The sequence below is a fragment of the Ambystoma mexicanum genome, chromosome 5p (assembly GCF_040938575.1).
Source record: "Ambystoma mexicanum isolate Mex_15411 chromosome 5p, UKY_AmexF1_1, whole genome shotgun sequence".
NCBI classification, from domain to species: Eukaryota; Metazoa; Chordata; class Amphibia; order Caudata; family Ambystomatidae; genus Ambystoma; species Ambystoma mexicanum.
This window is the reverse complement of record NC_090930.1, coordinates 827573580-827592419: the sequence shown is the minus strand read 5'-3', so window position 1 is coordinate 827592419 and position 18840 is coordinate 827573580.

The window sequence follows — 18840 nt, the reverse complement described above, 5'->3', positions numbered from 1 at the left end:
ATTGATGTATTACCAAATGACCCCACTTTAGGTGCATTCCTCCTGTGTTGCATTAACCTGTAGAATAACCTATTGGAAGATTTACCGGGGAAGATAATATTGCGGTATTGAATGAATGCGGTGTGCGTGGCCTTAGGGCAGAAAGCCAAGGAAGACGTTCATCAATGACACTGGCCACTCCTGGCACAACAGCACCACCCGGATGAGCCCAGCTGACCTGCCCGGCCCACGTTGGCAACCAGTGATGTCCACCAAGCACGGCGCACCACATCACAGCTGCACCTATAGTTAGTCATCGCCACCCAATCCCCACGAGCATGTGCCCCCTATAGTGTGTAGGTTCTTATGACGTATTTTGTAAATATATATGCCTGTCTTTGCTAATGTCAGACAGAGCGCTCTCGGAGTTTGCAGAGTCCTTTGCATGCCCTATTTTGACTTATATAAACTCCCATTAAGCTCACCCGCACTTTGTCTTAGCCTTATTCCCATCTTGGGAGAGTCCATTATTGTCTCTCATTGTGGGGAGGATCGTGCTATCTGGGGACGCTCGCCTTCACTTCTCTCATAACTTCCAGTGTTATGTGCATGACACGCAACTCTCCTTCAAGCTTCCCCCTTCTGCCTTCTCCTCTTCCTCTCTCAAACCTGACTTTCTGTCTGCTATTCAGACATGGTGCACTGCTAACAATCTATGCCTTAATTCCAGTAAGACTGAGATAATTCTCATTGGGACTCCAGCTCCCTCCTTACCCTCTACACTCAGTCCGCCATGCATGGGCCCCTCCCCTCACCTCCTCTGAAGCAAAAAATCTTTGTGTCATCTTCAACTCCCCGCTCTTCTTCTCTCCTCATATTACAGACCTTGCAAAGAAGGTTCACTTTCAGCTTCACCTCCTCAGAGGCATTATTCCATTCCTCACCTTCCTTCAGAAGCTTATTGTCTCCAAAGCTCTGGCTCTGGTCCTCTCCAGGCTGTGCTACTGTAACAGCCTCTACCTCAATCTACCTGGCGCATCCAAGTCTCCTCCTGCTGTCTCCTCTTTCTCTCTGACACCACCTGATGCTGTTTCTAGACAAGTCTGATCTATGAAAGTGTTATCCAAACAGGTGCTCCCATGCTCTTCCAGAACCACCAAATATGATTTTCACACCCTTGCTCCAGCCTTGGTCGTGTTTGCAATCACACTTTTGCCAATGTATCTTTCCCCTCTCTCTCCAAGATCTCCCTTTTGCACCCGCTCCTTAAAAAACCTTCTTCCAATCCTACCTATCTAGCGAACTTTTGCTCAATCTCTATCACTCCTTTCCTGGGCAAACCCCTGAAAAGCTGACCATCTCCCAGCTTGCTCTTCACAATGAATCTGTTGGTTGTCTCCATGACCATCAGTCTGGCTGTGAAGATCTGCTCTCTAATCCTGACTCCAGCCTCCCTTCTGCCGTCATCCTCCTTGACATTTCCTCTGCTTTTGACATGGTCAATCACGCCATCCTGATCAAGCGACTCTGTGAGAACCTGGGCATCAAAGATCAGGCCCTGGAGTGGTTGACCTCCTTCCTCCTTGATACTCCGAGGTCCAATTGGCTCCTTCTCTCCACCACCTCTCTCTCCACATGTGGTGTTCACCAGGGCTCTAGTCTCTCACCCTGGCTCTTCAATGTGTACTTGGCCCCGTTGGCCTACCTGATATGTACCTTTTCCTCTAACTTTCAGTGTTATATGGCTGACACTCTGCTCTCTCTCAGGCTCCTTTCAGCTTCATTTCCTCTCTCGCTCACTACTGACCGTCTATCTGTGATTCAGGACTGGTGCACCTCCAACAATATCTGCCTTAATGCAAGTAAGATGGAGATCCTTCTCATTGGGACCCCTGCTCCCACTTTCCCTCTCTCGCTCTGGCCACCCTCTGTGGGCCCTCTTCCTTCGCCTTCCGTGAGGCAAAAAACCTGATGTCATCTTTGACTCCACTCTCTCCTTCTCTCCTCACATCACAGATATTGCCAAGAAGGCCCTCTACCAGCTGCACTTCCTCAGAGGTATTCTTCCATTGCACACTTTCCCCTAGAAGTTCACTATCTCCAGAGACCTGGTTCTCTCTGGACTACTGCAACAGCCTCTTTCTCAATCTGCCTTCCTCTACTCTCCGCCCTCTGCAACTAATCCAATGGACCGTATCTCTCCAGTCTTGAAATCCCTCCACTGGCTCCCGGTGACTGCAAGCATCATGTTGAAAACCCTCTGCATCGTCCACAAGGCTTTCTGGGGCCAAGGCCCACACTACATTCCAACTCTCTTTTCCAAAATACCTTCCTTCTCAAGCACTTTGCTCATCCACCTCCAACTCTCTGAGGGCCAGACACTTCTACAGGCAGAGAGTGGGGGTAGATCTCTCTCCTCTGCAGGTGCCTCCTTCTGGAACAGCCTTCCTGCTTCTCTCAAACTTGAGCCGAACCACCTAAAGTTCCAGAAGCAGCTCAAGGAGTTCCTTTTCTCCTCTGCTTTCTCTCTCGCCCTTGCCTGCTGACCTACCTGTCTTTCTGCTGCACGGTTACTTGGCTACCCTAGGAGTCTCACTGGGTACTAGGCTCCTCCATAATCAGTACCCCCTGCACTGCCTCCAGGTCAACCACGCACTTAGGGGATGTAACTGTAACGCCTACAGTCCCCTGACTCCTTGCACTACCCGAGCCTGCTGCACTTACTCAGAGCATTACTGCCCTGATTGCACTTCCCCCTACCCTCTCTCTGGCACTTCCCCTTCTCCCTGCACTTTGCACTGTCGCACTTGCACAATCTAACTCACACAAGGCCTAGTAAGATCGTTTGTCTTGTCCTACCTTGTCTTGTCGTGCCTAGAAACACGTGTGTACAGGCGTGTTATAAATGACATATATCATATCATACCTAACTCCTCCCTTCGCCGCCCTTCAACAAAGTCAGAATATGATTGCTACACTTATCCTTGGCCTAAAGCCCAGGGACCACATCTCTCCAGCCCTACAATCTCTCCACTGGCTCCAGGTTGCTGCCAGGATCAAGAAAACCTCTGCATCATCCACAAGGCTTTCTGGGGCCTGGGCCTTCACGGCATCCAACTCTCTCTCCTTTAATACCTATCTGCTAGAGCCCTTTGGTCTTCTGGCTCCAACTCTCTGAAGACCAGACTCTTCTCCAAGCAGAGAGTTGGGGGGTTGATCTCTCTCCTCCACAGGTCACTCCCTCTGGAATGGCCTCCCTGCCCCTCTCAGACTTGAGCCAGATCTCCTTAGGTTCCGTAAGCTTCTCAAGACCCTCCTTTTCTCTTCCTCCTTCCCCTGCTAATTTTCACGCCTCTGCCTCTTGACTGCCTGCCCATTTCCTTCAGATTCTTAAAGGGCACCAGACCCTGCCCTACCATTCTAACCCTGCACTTGGTTTCCTTCAACCCCCCAAACTGTACTTGCCCTTCTGGGCTCCCTCCCCCTGCAATAGCCTGTCTGGTCCTGTGAAAACAAAATCAAAATATCGAGGCTGAGTACCCCAAAAGGAAATACACGGAACACGGGTTACAAAGGAACATACAAAGTACTTTATTTTATACTGAATCCAGTTACTAAGAACAGAGCAAAATCAGATAGCTATCGGCCCTCAGTGCAACACAACAAACTCCAGCGTGGTTCAGTGTGTTCAGTGAGAGACGCTGTACATTAGAATGCATTGGTTTTCATACTCTTTGTGAGCACGATGGCCAGCCCCACTTTGGGTTAATATTCCACTAATACATCACCGATCTAAGGTTCATGCCATGTCTCGCACATCCGCATATAACTGGTTTGCTTTTAATACATATATCAACAAGCCTATATGGCAACTATGCATTGTGGGATTTTCCATGCAGGTCTTCTGAAACATTAATACAATGTAGTTAAAACAAGTGTTCTACGTTCAGTATTTGAATACATTGTTCTTAACATATGCTCGCGGATTACTTTCATTGCACGAGTAATCCTTTACACACAGGCCAATGAAGGACAAGGTCTCAGTTCATGACCTCAACAAGTGGCCTGGAGGCAAGTTACATATTAGCTACATACAGAGGTCAAGACGGCCATGTTGTATTTTGGAATGACATCGTCCACCATTTTAACTCACAGGGTGACTTTACAAAGCAAACCTAAAATGGCAGATTGACCTAAGATGGCGGCTTACATTGATTTAAAAGGTCAGGACCTTGCAACACGAATTCCTTCGCAAGCGATTTACAAGCAGCTTGGCGTAGGCCAATATACATATATTTAATGCAATAGGAGGCACGATATAATTTCTCTTTTGACAAACCCTCCTTTTGGCCTATGCCAAGTGCTAAAACTACTTTGGGTCTCCTTGCAAATAACTCCATGCATCATCGTCCATGCACCCTGAATCGCCGTCGGAAATATCTATTGCCATTAGGTCATTCGCTAAAATTTCTTTCAACACATATTCTCTGGATGTTTTATCTGGGGCATACACTTTATGCCCTATCGTACCTATCGCTTGTGCGCAACATCCCCCTAGCATCAAACATATACTAGCTAGACACTGAATACAGCAACAAAGAAACAACAGGATTCCCAAAATAATCAGCAAGACCGAAAGTACCTTAGTACCTTCTAACCCCAAGATCGCAAGAAGTCCCAGAACCAAGCGCTAAGATCCCAATTTCCCTCAGGAACATGCATTTCTGAACTAAGGACGTGCAGATTCTGTATTGCCTTGAAGATGGTTGGGGAGGAATCTGGTACGAAAACACAGCAAGCGGGCCCCACTAATTTACATACTCCACCACGTTCAGCCAGAATGACATCTAATGCCATCTGGTTTTGAAGTGCTACTAGTCTTATCGCCTTCTGTTCTAACGTCATATTATAGAGTATGTCCGTGGTCCGGTTGATGGTTCTCTCCAGTACTCTCGCTAGTTTTCTGATATCTTCTGAATTCGCTATCTGTCCCCAAAATGGCACAACTGATTTTGCCATATCTCCTAAGATTTGTGCTGGGGTGTCACCATTCTCGTCCTGCCGTGGACGAGCCTTTGAAACTTTTTTTGTACTAGCTATAAACACCCCAGGTAACAGGATCCCTAAATAACAGGTTCCCTGCCAATCCCTGGGCAAACATGGGAATGCTACATTACCGCAGACAAAGTAGACAGGTTCGCCTACATACAAAGGTTTGTTTTTCCCAGTCAAATTTGCAACGTTGGCACATCCTAGAAAATCTCCCATTTACTGAGTTCCATTTCTCTGTATGCAAAAAGAAAATTAATCGGGGCTATGGTTAACAGTGTAAGAAGGAGGCATGGCATCCTTATTGCCTATCGGAGCCATCTTAAAGGAAATCAAAGATTGGAAAGAACGAGACAGTCTATCAGAAGGCCTAATAGAAGCAACATTAGGTTTACTCCTGTTTGCGAAAAGCGAGCATCCCAGGGGAGTTTAAACATGTTTCTCAAAACTATTCAAATTGGTACCATCAAAGTTCCCTGAGATGCTATCTTTCCAACGGCCAAAGAGCAGTGCTCTAAGAGAAGCATAGCAAGCAGTTGTCAAAGGTAAAGGATGAATATACCAACCTAGCCCCTTATCCCCGTGTTGCGGTAAATGTGAGCAGACCCAACAGATAGACTTATTATAAATGGCATGCGTAGCATTCATGATAAGTAATAGAGTATTATTGTGGTACCTGTGTCTATGCTGAGAGTCCCTAGGGGACAGAGTATGCAAATGTTCAAAGGGAGTAGGAACAGCAGATACATTTTCAGTGGGCAACAAAGATTCTAAAGGATGCATTTCCTCAAGGTACCACAATCCTAAAACAGTGACTATTATAAACCCAAATATCATTATAAAAACACAGCAATAAGTTTTCGGGGCCCAGGCATTTTGTCCATTTTCCCGGTTGGTCACCCCCTCATTTACAAGTCCCATACGAGCGGTAGCGGTGGCAGGTATTGTAGTCTTCAAACGGAAACCCCCAATGTTAGTTGCTGGCGACTTCCCGGCCGCGCGACTTCTTAGTCCTTTCACAACCCTAGCCAACAGAATCCCCTTTCTCAAATTTGGGCAAAAACAAGCCCTCGATGATCCTTTTCTTCTTCGAATGCACAGCCGAACCGTGCTGTAAGTCTATCAGATGCACAGCAAAACCGTGCCGTAAGTCTATTTTCTTGGACGCAGATTGTACCTTGCTTTTCCCAGTACTGATTGATCCGGAAACAATGTGTCATCACTTCCCGTTGGAAGCAACATATCAGAGACAAGTGAAGATGCCGAATTTGGAACAGCAATTTCCAGATAGAAAACCTTTGGAGAGTGCGGAGACAAAATGGCTGCTTCCCCAAGCCTCACGAGCTCAGAGAGATTCTCCGACACACTCTTGGCGCTATTCACTGCTTTGGGATCGTTGATTGCAGCATTAGCGAGGCGTTCTGTTTCTTCTGTAACGTTTGGCACTGGGTGACAAAGTTTCTTGATGTGGGACTTGTGGATCCAGTTCTTTCTTCCAGAGACCCGCACTGCCGATTGGGTTAACAACAGGACCTGGAACGGGTCACGACAGCGAGGCGCAAGCCAGGAAGAGCGCTCAAATGCCTTGACGAGCACCCAACTCCCAGGCCGTATACTGTGGCCCTGGCCCTCGTATCGCACAGGTAAAGCTTCTCGTATCTGGTGATAAATCAAATACAGGTTTTTAGTCAACTGGCTGCAATAATCGGAAAGTAATACATTTCCGACATTTCTCAATGAATTGCATTTAGGAAGGTTCCAAATATTGGCAGGTCTCCCCATTACCACCTCAAATGGAGAGAGCCCAGTCTTAGTTTTAGGGATTGTACGCATGGATAATAACACGATCGGTAAGGCATCCAGCCATTTTAGTTTGGTGCAGGCACACGTCTCAGCCAGCTTGTTCTTGATGATACCGTTGTGTCTTTCTACTAGTCCGGCGCTCTGAGCATGTCTGGCCGAATGGAACCGTTTGTCAATTTGCAATGCCGCACATATCTGCAGAATTACAGCAGCGACAAAATGTGGACCATTGTCCGACCAGATAACTCTTGGTAGCCCGAATCGCGGGAAGTATTGGTTTTTGCAGTAGTCATGGCTGTAGCATCCTTAACGGGAAAAGCCTCAACCCATTTACTAAAAGCACAGATGACCACCAGCACATATTTTTTATTGTCACATCGTTCCATTTCAATAAAGTCAAAGTGGATAACTTCAAAGGGGACAGAGGGTGGGCCAAAACGTCGCCTTGGAGTTACTGTCCCCTTTCCCACATTGTGTTATAGGCAAATCATGCAATCCTGGACGTAGCGCTGGGCAATTTTCGAAATTTTGTCATTTGCCCAAACTTTCTCTAACACTTTTGTCATCTTCTGGGCACATACATGCATAGGACCATGGGCCATGACGACCATCATCATTATATACGCGTCAGGGAGTAGCCACTTCCCTTCCGCTATATCCACACAACACCCGTCATCATCAAGTTTCCCCAAGCCTTCAGCCCACCTCTTGGATTCTCTAACGTGGCATCAGCTTGGATATCCCGTACAGACCCAACACCCTCATCCTTTGCATAAGCATTTACAGTCTCCCTTGAAACATACATCTCCGTAAGGGGATCGGTAGCAGTTTGTCTAGCTATCTGATCAGCAAAAGCATTCCCTTTCCCTATCTCATCTGTAATCTTTCGATGTGCTGCACATTTCATAACTGCTCACTGAGTAGGGAGCGCAAGCGCTGAGAGTAGTTGTACTATTAGGGAGCCATGTTGGATTTTAGTGCCGTGTGAAGTTAGGAACCCTCTCTCTGACCAAAGTCTCCCAAAGTTGTGAACCACCCCAAAGGCATACTGACTATCAGTATATATATTTACTGCAAGCCCTTCGGAAAGATCACAAGCTCGGGTCAATGCTATAATCTCTGCGGCCTGTGCAGAATTATGCGTGATTCTCTTAGTTTCCACAACCGTGCTTAATGTAGTGATTGCATAAGCAGCTGTGGATGTACCATCCGGAAGTTTGAAGCAAGAGCCATCACAGAACAGCACTCCTTGCGGATTATCCAAAGAAGTGTCTTTCAAATCAATTCTACCCTTTGTTTCTTGTTCGGTAGTATACAGACAATCATGTGACTCTTCATCGCCGCAAGTAGTATCTTGCTGGAAAGGTAAGAGTTCAGCCGGATTAAGAACACAACACCTCTTAATTTAAATGTGAGGAGCAAACAAGATCAATTCATATCTTGTCAACCGTGCAGAAGTGAGGTGTTGCGTTTGGGTTCGGTTGAGTAGAACATCTACAGAGTGAGGCACCATTAGGGTTAGATCCTGGCCTAGGACCATTCCCTCACTCTGTTTTACAGACGCAGCAGCAGCAGCGACAGCTCGCAAACATCTTGTCAAAGTGCATGATACAGGATCAAGGGCAGAGGAAAAGTAACTGCACAGCCTATTCTTCCCTCCATGTTCCTACGTTAATACAGCCAAAGCACATCCATCACATTCATGCACAAACAACACAAAGGCCTTTTCATAGTTTGGTGTGCCCAAAACTGGTGTAGAGCATAATGCAGTCTTAAACAAGTCAAACGATTGCTGGTGTTCCGCGTTCCACGGCAATGGCAAAGAAATGCCCTTCTTTGTCAAAGCCAACATCGGTTTGATCACTAGTGAAACATTTGGGATCCACAACCTACAGTAAGAAGCCAAACCTATCAAGGGTCTAACTTCCTTCTGTGTCTTTGGGACAGACATGCCAGAAATGTGTTTTATTTTTTCAGGTGTCAATCTTCTTCCCTCCTTTGACAGGAGATAGCCTAAATAGGCGACCTCCTGGCAACAATATTGAAATTTTTTAAGCGAAGCTTTGTGACCATGCTTAGCTAGATGGATAAGTAATAACACAGTGCCCTCCTTACAGGCGCTCTCAGAGTCAGCAGCTAAAAGCAAGTCATCAACATATTGAAGCAATGTACAAGTAGAGGGCAATTCAAGGGTATCAAGCTGTTCTTTCAAAGCCCTACTATAGATGCTAGGACTCTCTGTGTACCTTTGAGGTGCACGAGTAAATGTGAATGAGCGTCCCCCTAAGGTGAACGCGAACAAGTATCTACTATCCTTGTGTATAGCAATACCAAAGAAAGCATTCTTTAGATCCACCACACTAAAGTAAGTAGCTGTAGCTGGAATCATGGTTAGGATTGTCGTTACATCAGGCACAATTGGAAATTGTGGAGCAATGACTTTATTAATGGCACGTAAATCAATTATGAAACGGAATTGAATTGCATTATTGCCTTTCTTGTACACGGGTAAAATCGGACTATTACACAAACTTCCTGAAATTTCTTCAATCACCCTGCGATGCACAAAATCGGAAACAATGCATTTCAAAGCTCGCTCACCCTCAACTGAAATCTTATACTGGGGAATGCGTGGCAGCTCAATTCTATGTTTCAAAACTATCTTAACAGGTTCAATCTGTAAAACACTGACATCATTGTCGTCAACAGCCCATAAGCTCTCTGGTACAATAATGAATTCTGGCGGCAAAGGTCTAGTCAAGAATTGCGAGACAGAGTATTGCTGTGGTAAAATCGTTAGGCGCACTCCATCAGAAGAACAATAAATTACTGCATTTAATTCTTTTAACAGATTCAACCCCAGCAAGTTCTCTCCACAATTCGAAGTCAACAGAAATGGACAGTGGTCCGTAAACGGACCCAGAGAAATGGGTACCGGCAAAGAAACTGGACAAACAACTGGCGTGCCAGAAAACCCTACAGAAACATTGGTTTGCCCTGACAGTAAAATGTTTGGAACCCGTGAATGATCAATGGAACACTTCTGTGCTCCAGTGTCTATCAAAAACTGATGTTTCCTATTTCCCACCACCATTTCAACGTAGGGACCTTTCTGATTGACGGGAATAGGTGTAGGTTCCAAACCCTGCTTTGGGCAATCCTAACGAAACAGAATGTCATCAAAAGGAAGCTCTTCAGATAAATATGCAGCAGAAGGATGATCAAATATGTTCCTGGTGTCCACACTCGGAATCTGATTGTCCTGTGAAAAAGGTTGCTGAGGATCCTGTGTAAACTGACCTCTACCAGGGCCCCCTACACCTGGGCGACCTCTGGATCGTCTACCCATATTTCCAAATGTGTTATTCAACCTTTCTTGAAGGACGGGGCATTGTGCACGCCAATGACCCTCTTGACGACAATAGGCACACTGGTTAATGTTCACAGGACCCAAGGGCACATTCCCTTGCGGGACATACTGACCTCTAATCTGAGAACTACCCCCTCTGGGGCCTCTAACAAGTTGCTGTAATAGCACTTTAGTCTTCAAATCACCTTTTCGTTTTTCAACTCTATCTTTTTCATTATTGACACGGTTCTCGTAGTACTGGGCCATGTGCAGTACTTCTGATTGGGACTTTGCCTGCCAAGCTCTCTCAGAAGACATAATCTGTGACTGGATGTCAGGCAGTAATCCACGCACAAATTTGTCCACAAATAACATTTTCCCAGACTAGGTCTTGTCCACTGAAATCCGAGAATACCTGTTCGAACCAATTAAAGAACTCGGTAGCACCCTCAGACTCTCCTTGGACACAGGCCGTAAGTTTGTCCCAAATAATTATTTTCTCTCGATTTATGGTTTTTAATTTTGCAATAATTCTATCAGGCAAAGTTAGTATTACCTGAGGCGGTCTTTCACCAGCTGGCCTTTCTCCATCGAGTCTAGTTATATTCACCCATGTATCTCCCAACCCTGGCACGTCGTCTATAGTTCTAACTTGTTTCCACAAATCTACGGGCAGGAGTACAGGGAATAACAAATCGATATCACCTAAGGTGAACACTGAGGATTGCAAGACAGACTCTATTTCTTTATAGAATCCTGTCGGATATATCCTAATATCGGGAATAGATTGCCTAATAGTATTCACTTCCTGTCTTGAGAACGGGACGTGAATGAACTGTGATACATAATGTGCAGGAATTTCCACAGCGACTATACCTCGTGCAGCATCGGCTGCAACCTCAACCTTTGGGACAAATGTCGGAGGAACCTCTCTCATAGGCAACTGAGAAGTAGGTGGCTCCGAACGCTTACTAAGCAACAGAGCTAAGTCGAGCGCTAAAGCAGTCGAAGAAGTGTCAAGTGAAAAAGCTCTCTTGTAAATACTCAATAACTCTGTGGGACAGCTAATCTTTCTTTTTACACAATCATCCTGTAGGTACTCTATCATTACCTGTATCACTTTCCTCTGCATTTCTGGCGTATACTGACTATATGTGTCATATACTTCAACTGGAGTTATCGACATATCCGAAATCCATCTAAGTGCGTCCTTCGTACAAATGCGTGCTTCCTCAGATATCGATTTACGACAAGGAAGGAACCGTTTCTGCACATACATACTTTCCCCCTCATCATCCTCATTCTGCAACTTTTCTAACTCCTTTCTATACCCAAATAACCTCTCGACATGCTCATTTACTTTCTCCACAGTGTCTCTAGGAAATGTTAAAGTATTTAGATCCCTTAACCCTTGCGGGAGATCTGTATTTTTTCATTTACCCCACATTACACATAAATGTATCCCTAAACCTTCTATGAAAACATTTTTCTCAGGAATATTTTCCATATTACAAAGTGTGGCAAAAACATTAGCTTGATCATCCCTCCCCATACAATGCTTAGCCCATGCAATCAAATCACGTTTCCTCTCTGGTGGCAAGGTATTGCGAGTAACAACCTTCGATCCTGCACCTCGATCGACTACAAGGGGCTCAGGACCATTTGGAAGAGAGGGAGTAGGCAAATTCAATGGCGGTAATGTAACTGGTGCGATAAAAAGAGTTGGAGGAGCCGGAGGAAGGGGAACATTAGGAGGAGCAGGAACAACGGGAACAACAGCAGGTAGAGCAGGAAAGCAGGAGGAAGAGGCTAAGCAGCAGGAAGAGGAACATACAGAGGTGGCGCAGAGGCACCAGGCCTTCATTCATTTAACAATTTGTCTATAAATTCATCGGAAGCATGGAGGTCTTTGGAAGGATAGATTTTTTGAATTCCAAGTGAGAAAGCCCTATCCATATTCCTAGTCGATTCAGAATGTTTACCTTGGTCATACAATAATGTTTTTTCGGCTTTCGTTTTATGACGGCGCGCATGTTTTTCTCTACTTTTAAGTTGCTGCAACGCTTCTTTTTTCCAATTCTGCAAAACATCAAATGCTGCAGGTCTAGCTTTTTTTTTTAATAGAATTGACTCAAAATACTCAATACGAGGGATTTTAAAACTGCCATTGATTGGCCACTGAAGTTCGGAGGCATGTCTGGTTTGTCTGTGCCAAATGCCATTAAATACTATACTTCAAGTGCCATGCTTAAGGTACATAGTACATGCCGGCGACCCCTCCTGTGGTGCGGGATGGCTAAATTCCAAAGATTGTCTATTGCTGCGGAACAACGCCCTGAAGCAGGTAGACAATTTCCCAGGCATATCAAATTATTGGTGTTACCTGGTAAATAATTGTGTCTGCAGATACAATGCACCAAATTCATAATTATCAGGGTTGAATTAAGAGTCGGTTCACAACTCACCTGAACAAACCTAAGGAGGTCCGATCGGATTTCAAAGAATCTTAACTAACTAATCTTACCTCCAATATGGTGATTTCTGCAAATCTGCCTGCCTCGTTAAGTGGACCCTCGTCAAGATGCCGTCTCGGACCACAAGGTAATCGTCCAGGGATCGGGTCGTGCAGTGCTGCTCAGGTGTCGCGTCTCGTTCAGTGGGGCCCCCTTTTGTCACACCGTCCGATCCCGGTCCGATAGCCTGAGTCAACCTTCAACAATCTGGCATCAATCTTGAGGGTCCCTATTCGGGCGCCAACTGTGAAAACAAAATCAAAATATTGAGGCTGAGTACCCCAAAAGGAAATACACCGAACACGGGTTATTAAGGAACATACAAAGTACTTTATTTTATACTGAATCCAGTTACTAAGAACAAAGCAAAATCAGATACCTATCGGTCCTCAGTGCAACACAACAAACTCCAGCGTGGTTCAGTGTGTTCAGTGAGAGACGCTGTACATTAGAATGCATTGGTTTTTATACTCTTTGTGAGCATGATGTCCAGCCCCACTTCGGGTTAATATTCTACTAATACATCACCGATCTAGGGTTCATGCCAAGTCTCGCACATCCGCATATTACCGGTTTGCTTTTAATACATATATCAACAAGCCTATACGGCAACTATGTATTGTGGGAATTTCCATGCAGGTCTTCTCAAACATTAATACAATGTAGTTAAAACAAGTGTTCTACGTTCAGTATTTGAATACATTGTTCTTAACGATGCTCGCGGATTTGTTTCATTGCACGAGTAATCCTTTACACATAGGTCAACGAAGGACAAGGTCTCAGTTCACGACCTCAACAAGTGGCTTGGAGGCAAGTTACATATTAGCTACATACAGAGGTCAAGACGGCCATGTTGTATTTTGGAATGACATCGTCCACCATTTTAACTCACAGGGTGACTTTACAAAGCAAACCTAAAATGGCAGATTGACCTAAGATGGCGGCTTACATTGATTTAAAAGGTCAGGACCTTGCAACACGGATTCCTTCGCAAGCGACTTACAAGCAGCTTGGCGTAGGCCAATATACATATATTTAATGCAATTGGAGCCATGATATCATTTCTCTTTTGACAGTCCTGCAGCCCCTTAGCCCTTCCAGTCCATTCCTCGTACTTAGCACATGGACCTTTCTGCCCCTGCACTCTCTTCTCCCTGGGTTCTGTCCACCTAGCCTTCTTGGTCACTCACATAACCCTCTGGCATGCCCCCCTCTCCACTCTCCCCTGCACTTCTATTACTGCACTTGCACAATCCGAACATCACAAGGCCTAGTTTTACCACTTCTGTTTTGTCATCCCTGTCCTGCACCCTTATCTTGTTGCACCTTGAAACACATTGTGTATAGGCGCATTATAAAACCCAATAAATAAATAAATAAATACAAATCCAGATTCCAAGACAAAAGAAAGAATTTTTGGAAACCAACCATATCCTTTGGAACTGAATACAAACGTTTGTTCTACCTACCAACGTGTCTATATCCTATGCACAAAATGTCCTTTCCCCTGGGACCTCAGTCCAAGGGGAGGGGAGGGGCTGATTTGTTGGGTAAATTTAATGGACATAGAACACTTTACATTGAACTAAAACACCAGGCACTGGAATGATTCACTATTGTGCTCCAGTATAGTGTGCTTTTTCCACAACTACAAACAAACCTTGTTGAGCCTGTGAAGCATATACTGATATGTATCTAGAGAATGTGCTATGCTCTACACATTATGCAGAACATGCCAACTTTATTTATTAACAATTTATTGTATTTGCACGTGCTACAACATGAGAAGATATACAACAATGGATTGGTGTCATGTTTCTGCAAATCATGGGAGAAAAACTTTCAAGTACATAAGAGAAAACCCAGTGTGGAATGTCCATTTTCAAAATAGGTAAGCATACAAGCAAAGTAATCTAGCTATAAATGCATACATGTTTTAAATGTCAACTGTGACATTATGGAATTATTGTAATATATTTGTAACATGCCTTTCCTCCTTAAACGTGCAGTGGATAAATGATTGTTTATTTTTGATTGTAGAGATCATATATATATATATATATTGCTGTTTAAGCTGTATTAGAAATATCCTAGTGCCTAAATTAGCTTTCAGTATACCTGTTCTACATTGAATCTCATCCAAAAAGGTAACTTGAGTTCACATTGCATTTAAATGACATGTTTTTGAAGTTTTGGAGATTCAGGATTGATAATGTGTTAGTCATTTGGCAAAAAAAGACTGCCTTATACTTCACGAAAGAAACACATTATAACAACTAAAATAATAGAATCACATGCTCAGCTTGGAAAAATAGTGTAAAATACACCCAATTCACGTTTCGACAGAACCCAATTCACAGTTGTCCAGTTAATGAGGAAGGCTGATTTCTCACCACTGGGTTTCAAATGGTAGAGATCCACTTAGCATTGACCTTTTTGAACGTTGCCTGATTATACAGTACCTCAGTGGTTCACTAATGGAATATCTGGGCTCTGTTCCCATGAGTCATTTAACTTGAAATGGAACCTCAATGTACAGAATGAGGAGATATGAAACTTTGTCATTTTAATTTACATTTTATCCTAAACAATACATTTCTTATGTAACTTTGTAACAATTTGATGTAGTGAAGATAGGAATAATCTTCTGAAATCAGGAGAGCATGTGCTAAAGAGTAAAGAAAAGAGACTAAACCTGGTACATTAATACTCATCCATTATTGAGAAAGTTATACAATTTTATAGCTTAATCAATTTATATGACACAAATATGTCTCATATGCCTGAATTCTGTAGGGCACTAGGAGTTTGGAAATCGGAATGTCAATAATGGTAAAAATCCCTATCAAGAATTATGACAGAAAACATTCATTTTCATACAAATATGAGTCTGTACAGTGCCACCCGTGTCACATGTCTAAAATATGTTTGGACCTCTCAGATAAAGGCACATTTTCTATGGGAGTGTCAACATGTTAAGCAACGGATAAAACGCCTCAACCAATGACAAATCATGTCAAATGACACTCTGAAAAAATATACATTTAAGCTTCAAATGCACAGCAAATAGAAAGAGCTCTGGGAATTCTGAGGTTCTGCAGTCAGGGAATCCTCAACCAAACGGATAAGGGCTCGGGTGGAATATTACCATGAGAGATCAGAGAGAACATGGGCCTTATTTTAGAAGAAGCTTAAAGCCAACTTTACCTGAAGTAGGCCTGTTTCCCTGAGAAGGATAAAGCATTGACCAGTAGACTTTGCTGACTGGGTATAAATATTTGAAAGCTGTGAGAGGCAATGCTGATTCTGTGCCTTGAAGGAAATATCTATAAGTCAGTATAAAAGCCCCAATGCAGTTAAAACGATGTCCTCAAGAATCCTTTTTCGGTAAGTTCCCAGAAAGGGTGGTGGGAACTGGAAGGGAAGACAATGGGGATTGATTTTCAATATCATTTACTGTGCAGAGCACACATTGTCTTTAAACTACATCCAATTTATTTTAAACAGAAACATTGAGAATTTTAGTGCAAAATGTAAGTTGATTTTGACACAATTGAAAGCCTATTGAAAAGTGTCTTAAACTAGAACTGAATAGCGTTTTCTGTGCAGAGTGCAAAGTGTCTTTGAACCATAGCCAAGTAAATTCAACCCAGTGTTGTCATAGGTGCAGTTATTGACTGAGGCGATGAACTGATGCGTAACAATCCATAGACTTGCAGTGGATCAATACATTATTGCAATGGAAGGCCATAGTAATTAAAAAGAGAGATTTTGTAGAAATCTCATATAAATTTAGTGGAGTAAAAGGGAGCTTAGCTTGGTCACTTCCAATATCTAGAAATGTGTTAAAGTATCATTCAAACCTCGCCAGTTACATTGCACAGAATGGTAGGACCCTGTATTAGATAGACCCAATCTGCGAAGCGAAATGGAGGAGATACTTATCATGCTGTCAGAAAATCATGAAATGATGTTCCCATGTGGTACAAAGAAACCACTATGTTGCACTCTAAAATGAAAGCACAGCTTCTCTAAACTCAGGCCTCTAGATTTTGATGCAACATACCATAGTGGCTATTAAATCATTTTTATATGCATGCACCCACTAGACTTCAACTGCACCACATATGGACATGGCCTCATTAGAAGGTCAGCAGTAACCCACTGGTGCTACCAGCAGTTGCCAATGACCTCGTAACACTGTTTCCACCGCTTGATATCCTGGTTCCTCTGGGATATTACATGTCCTGGTGGCCTGGGATGTTAGGCGCCAGGAACTGCAAGTCCCCATTCCAGTGGAGTCTGAAAGGACTCCACTGGAATGGGGACACAGAAGCACTGGCACTGTTGCTTACGGTACCGATGCTTCTGTGAAAACCATACCTTCAGGTTGTATGCATAGTTGTATGACCTATTGAATACACAGATGGGCAAGCAGAAATGTAAAAATTGTATATTGCTGTTTTGGAATACATTATAAGCATATATAGATTGGACGTATATGAATGATTGTTGTGTTTTTTATTTTACTGGGAATCTTACAGAAAGGTTGATTTTACTTTTTGTATACAAGCTGCATATGATTGTATGATATTGTGGCTGACGCCCCCAGCATAAAGTTAGAGGACCACTTTTGGATCTGATTTCTTCAATTAAATACATGTTTATTTTTTTTTAAAAAATTATTAAGTGCATATGGTTACATTAGTGACCTTTTACACTATTACAAAACCAGTTAAATTCAATATACATTTCTTATTAACAACAAATCCATTAAAATCCATCTAACATCCTCACTCGATAAAAACCCTACTAGTTCTAAAATAGAAATACTTATTTCCATAAAACCCAAATATAAAAGGGAAGCAATCATGGAAGTTGCAAACAGGGAGCTACCAGTTGCCAAATGTTAAAATCAACCGCTGTAATAACCAAGGACTCTGCCACAATTATAGTACTCCAAAACTGGTCAGAATAAAGCAGGGTAAATCTACTATATGCCTTCGCATAAACCTCAGCCAGTGACTCTGGTTGAGGACGTGTTGTGTGGACTCTACATGTTTGCCACACAATCTGCAGAATCTAGACTTACAGGGAATACCCGACCAAGCACCAGTGTTCTCGAAAACCGGTAGGTTCTCTACACCGCATGTGAGAGAATAAATCTACAAAATGCCGTTGAGCGCAATTTGAGGAAATAGATCTCATGGGTGGTCAATGCGTACTCCCGTAAGCCTGTTAAATGGGCCATACCTTAGTCCGCCTCGTAGCAGGTAGTCTTCTCCTGAATTTTGGTGAGATTAAAATCCAGCCATGATTCGGGTAGACTGGAGAGCCCTATTTCGTTTAAATACAAGCTGACCAAAACATCCAGAGCCCTATACCAGACACTCTTGGAATACCTCATGGAGTGAACAGCAGTTTGGGCCAGCAAAGAATCCCCACCTACAAGGCCATAATTAATCGTTGCCCAAAATGTGCATGCCAATACATACCATAATGGCAATAACGGGGGTGGAAGCGAGACCCAGTTCAGGTCTTATTGCCACAACCGGAACTCCTCTTGGGATGTTCAAAAGTGATTGCAGGATTTTCCCCTCTAGCTTCGGGACCCAAGAAAGTGCATTAGCAGGAAATACTTCTAAGGTGTATAATATTGTGGGGATGATAGTGGACTTATAAGCTGTTATGTTTGCCTCTATACAGCAACCACCTTGTGAGTCAATAATTTTCCAAAGTGCTAGCCACTTAGTCCAGGTTTTATGTGAAATGCCATCAGCCAAATATGAGACCGGGATATTAGGTCTAATATCAATGCCCAAGTATTTGTATTCCCTAGATGCACCCATGCCTTTTTGCCACACACCTTTACTGTGGTGGGTGTTGCACACTGAACTGTAAATGGGCCTTCAAATCATGGCTTGTGCCACTTTCTAATAAGGTTCCTTATATAAATAAGGTCCCCTGGAAATTTGGACATTGGAGTATTACAGAATTGAATTCAACTGTTCCTTCTAAATTGTTGTTCATTGCCTCTTGGCCCCCCTCTTGCAATTCAATCTGTTGAGATATACATTTCAGACATTCAGTCATGGCAGTTAAACAATTATGCATTTTATCTCCTAGGACTGTGGCAGAATGTTCTGC